We start from the raw sequence: 5321 nt of genomic DNA on the forward strand, positions 1-5321 counted from the left end.
AATTTGTTTGATCATACATAAACCTTTTCAGTTATATTCATACAATGAAGTCCAGTTGCAGTCACATGACCACATGCCATCCATTAGCTATACTCTTGTCTATGCTGATTCATCCAACATGTTTCTTGGAACAAGGTCCACTTTTTCAAAAATGCTCATGCCATTCACATATCATCAGTAGCCTCACGTGATAGGTCATTGATAACACTGTTCAACAAATTTTTATTTTTTGCCAGTTTTGGAAACAAAAGGATCCATTTCTTAATGAATTTCACATTCTGAGTTCAAATATAACAATGAAATTTGTCAATTGGCTCTAGTTTTTCTGTAAACAGAAAGTTTTCTACTATAGGCGTAATGACTACATAATGCACAATAATTATATAGATAGATGTCTTTCCACAAATATAAAGCAAGTGATATGACTACATAACAAAGCCTAAATGGCAGAATATATTGCATAGGATTACCAAGAAAAATGATAGCCATAAGCTAAGTTGAATCATTTTAATACTTAGGATTCTCACTAGTTTTGTCTTCAGTTTGTGTCGGTTTTGCTTCTCTTGGCTTTTCTCTTGTATTCGAGGAAAGGGCTATCTCTTACAACTGCACGTGACGACACGCTTCAGGTTCTTCCTCACTTGACTCAACCACGAAGGATTCTGGTGCTTTAGGAATTGGTAGCCCCTCTCCATGAGGAACTGGACGTATTGCCGATGGAATATTTGGATAGTGCACAGATAACTTTTTCTTCTTATTTAGCCCTTTTACAATTGGAGGCACCATACAAAAGTAACAATTACTAACATGATCTGTTGGCTCTCTCCAAATCATTGGCACAGCGAAAGGCATAGATGCCTTTTTTCCATTCAACCATTGCTCCAGTGCCGTCCCACAAGAATTGCAGCATATATGTGGTGCCCAGCTCTTGTCCTGGTCTCCTATCTTTCAGCCAAAATACAAGTTGTAGGCTTTCTTAATCATTCCTGTTATCCTCCTTTTTTGTGAGATAAAAGTTATTTCACCGCAGATATAGCAGAAATTATCTGCTTTATTCACACAAGTTCGAGGCATTACTGAGTAGCCTATATAAGCATAAAACGAAATGTAAAGACGAACTCCAATCAGCTACAGATACTGCAGCTTTTATGCAGTGAAGTGATGCAATTAAAGGCTAATATTGCATCATCTCAGTATACATGACATTTTCTATTGGTCACCAGTATCAATTGCGCAATATGCAGCTGAAGTTGCATCATCATTTTGAATGGCTTACGTCATTAGATGGGTGAATATATCATGGAAACTAGAGCCAATCAACATTTTTTAGCGTCATTTTCGTTTTCAGCACCCCAAAATTATGTAAGATTAGCTAATTTTATGCCCAAAACTTTTTACCTGTTGAACAGTGTAATTAAGTATTACATTTGTGACTATGGACCAAAATGTTAACAAAAGTATTCTTTAAGAGGCATCTGGAATAAGGAATTGGTGCCCCATGTGAGGAAGGGATCTCTGGAGGTAAGGTAGACCTGTTTGGAAGACCACCCCAGCAACCAGCCACCAGGGAGAATTTGATTGAACATACATAACCCTTCCCAGTTAAAACCATACCTAGAAGACCCATTACAATCACATGACCACATGCCATCCATTGGCCATACTCTTGTCTATGCTGATTCATCCAACACGTTTCTTGGAACAAGGACCACTTTTTCAAGGATGCTCGTGCCATTCAGATACCATCAGTAGCCTCATGTGATAGGTCATTGATAATTAAGTATTACATTTCTGGCTATGGACAAAAATGTTAGCAGAAGTATTCTTTAAAAGGCAGCTGAAATGAGAAACGGTTCCCTAAGGTAAGGAAGATCTGTCTGTAAGGACTTCCCCACCTGATGCCAGCCAGAATTTTCATGCCATGGACCTCCCCACCTAAGGCAAGCAGGATGAATGTGTTTGAACATACATAAACTCTCCCAGTTATATTCATACAAAGAAGTCCAGTTGCAGTCACATGACCACATGCCATCCATTGGCCATACTCTTGCATATGCTGATTCATCCAACACATTTCTTGGAACAAAGTCCACTTTGTGAAGAATGCTCATGCCATTCAGATACCATCAGTAGCCTCATGTAATAGGTCATTGATAATTAGGTATTACTATTCTGGCTATGGACAATAACATTAGCAAAATTATTTTTTAAGAGGCATCTGGAATGAGGAATTGGTGCCCCATGTGAGGAACGGCTCCCCAAGGTAAGGTAGATCTGTCTGGAAGACCACCCCAGTAACCAGCCACCAGGGAGAATTTGATTGAACATACATAAACTCTCCCAGTTATATTCAAAGTAGTCCAGTTACAGTCACATGACCACATGCCATCCATTGGCCATACTCTTGTCTATGCCGATTCATCCAACATGTTTCCGAGAACAAGGCCTACTCTTCGAAGAATGTTCATGCCATTCAGATGTCATCAGTAGTTTCATGTCAATGATTATTACATCTCTGACCATGGACAAAATGCTAGCTGGAATGGGGAATTGGAGACCCTTATGAGGAAGGGTTCCTTAAAGCAGATCTTCTAACGAATATTATAACTAGCGTAAGTAGCCTCCTATGATAGGTCATAGATAATTATGTATCACATTTCTAGCCATGGACAAAAATGGTAGCAAATGTATTCTTTAAGTGGCAGCTGGCATGAGGAATTGGTGCCCCATGTGAGGAAGGGATCTCTAAGGTAAGGTAGATCTGTCTGTAAGGACCTCCCCACCTGATGTCAGCCACCATCCACCAGGGAGAATTTGTTTGAACATACTTAAACCTTCTCAGTTAAAATCATACATAGAAGACCCATTACAATCACATGATGACATGCCATCCATTGGCCATACTCTTGTCTATGCTGATACACCCAACACTTTTCTTGGAACAAGGACCACTTTCTCCAGGATTCACCATTCAGATGTCATCAGTAGTTTCATGTCATGAGTCATAAATAATTATTACACCTCTGACCACGGACAGAGTGCTAGCTGGAATGGGGAATTGGAGACCCTTGTGAGGAAGGGATCCTTAAAAACACCAACAGAAAAAGTGCACTTAGGGGTGTGCTTTTAGTCCACCCCCTGAAGGGGTAGGACCTCTACCCTGATCCCCCCGGGGTGCAAGGCTGCTGACAGAGACAAAGGTTTCCAACATGGTCCACCTAGCCAAAAGGCCCTTTTTCTTGTGATCAGCCGACCACCAAGTACTTGGTCGAGGGGCTCTCCCGAAGAGAAAGCCCCAAGGATCGGGGGAGGAAGGAACCTGAGGGTCACACATCCTCCCCCTAGATGTCAGGGCAGGTCCAAGGGCTCACACCCTCCATCCAGTGGAGGAAAAAAAAACACGCAGGAAAGTGACAAAGTGACAAAAAGTGGAGAAAAAAAAAAATAAACAAGTGGCCATGCAATGGTGAACTGGCTAGGCCCTGAGGCCCGTAGCAAAAAAATTGCCTAGCCCTCACAGAAAAAGTGATTTGAACCGTGACCATGTGCACTTTTCACACATGGGATCCCATTCCCATGTGTTACTAAGAGCACCCTGAGACGACCACTCTCGGGCCACTGCTCTGCGGACTCTCCGCCTCTCCAGTCCCTGCCAGATAAGGTAGACCCATTCAAGTTAGGAGGAACTGGGCCCATCCCGTTTTCCCGGGGGAAGAATTACTACCGGACCCCAACTGCCTGTGGGCGCCTCGGTTTCTCTTCCAGCTGGTACTAACCTTCAGAGCCCCCATCATACCAGCCACGGGAGGTGCATGCTGGGCAGCTGAACTAAATCCCGGAACTCACTGTCACCGGCTTCTGAAGCCCACAGCCAAGATGGCTGCCACCAGCTATTCTTCAAAGGGCGCTAAACGCGAATCCTGGAAAGTAAACAATAAAATCCCGCTACTGACAATATCAACATTCGATCCAACTTTTGAAATGACCTGAAGCCGAAATCAATCTGAGATGTCAGGGATTGGTTTTCCGTCTCCTTTAACCGGCATCCCCTTTGGTGGCCCCTCGGACGGAGGTGATTGCTAGATGTGAAGACGGCCGGAATGGCTCTTCTGAGTGTTCTTTACAGATTCGGTTTGAGGCGGATTTTCCACATGAACAGTCGAATGTTTGAAGACTATTTCAGATTTGATGCTTTATAAATTTTGACAGATGAATCTCAGCAATCGCTGCAAACGGCTTCTACTGCCTGATTGTTCCATCTTCTGTGTAACCCCTCAGTGTCCAGGAGGCCAGAGGAGCCCAGACCCGGCACAGTACAGAGAGGTGACACCCAGGAGGGCTGAGACTGGGGATGGAATCTGGGGTGAGGTTGTGGTCTGTTGAAATTTTGTTTGGGATTGTAGTAAATACTTTATAGTGCAGTGATCTCCAAAGTGCAGCCCATGGGTCAAATGTGGCCCTTTGCTTGCCTTTATCTGGCCCTTGGGGCACCGATCTTCCCAATGATGGGAGGCATTATATCTCCTACTGACACCATTGATGAGATACCATTCCCCCAATGACACCATTTATGAGGCACCAATTCTTACACTGATCCCAACCATGCTGCACTATTCCTTCCCACTGATATAAACAATTGGACACTATCCCTGCCTCTGACACCAATGATGGGGCACTATTCATCCCACTGACACCAGTGATGGGGCTCTATTCCTACCACTGACACCTATGAAGGGCATTATTTCTCCCACTGATATAAAAGGTGGGGCATTATCCCTCCCACTGACACCAATAATGGGGCATTATCCCTCCCACTGACACCAACGATGGGGCACTATTCCTCTCACTGACACCAATGATGGGGCACTATTCCTCTCACTGACACCAATAATGGGGCATTATCCCTCCCACTGACACCAACGATGGGGCACTATCCCTCCCACTGACACCAACGATGGGGCACTATTCCTCCCACTGACACCAATGATGGAGCACTATTCCTCCCACTGACACCCATGATGGGGCACTATTCCTCCCACTGACACCAATGATGGGGCACTATTCCTCTCACTGACACCAATGATGGGGCACTATTCCTCCCACTGATACCAATGATGGGGCACTATTCCTCCCACTGACACCAATGATGAGGCACTATTCTCCCCACTGACACCAACCATGGGGCACTATTGCTTCCCACTGATATAAACAATTGGACACTATCCCTGCCACTGGCACAATGACAGGGCACTATTTCTCCCACTGATATAAAAAATTTGGTACTATTCCTCCCACTGACACCAATGATGGGGCACTATTCC

This window comes from Staurois parvus, unplaced genomic scaffold, assembly GCF_062004578.1.
Source record: "Staurois parvus isolate SC_StPar_1 unplaced genomic scaffold, SC_StPar_1.0 ptg001728l, whole genome shotgun sequence".
NCBI lineage: Eukaryota > Metazoa > Chordata > Amphibia > Anura > Ranidae > Staurois > Staurois parvus.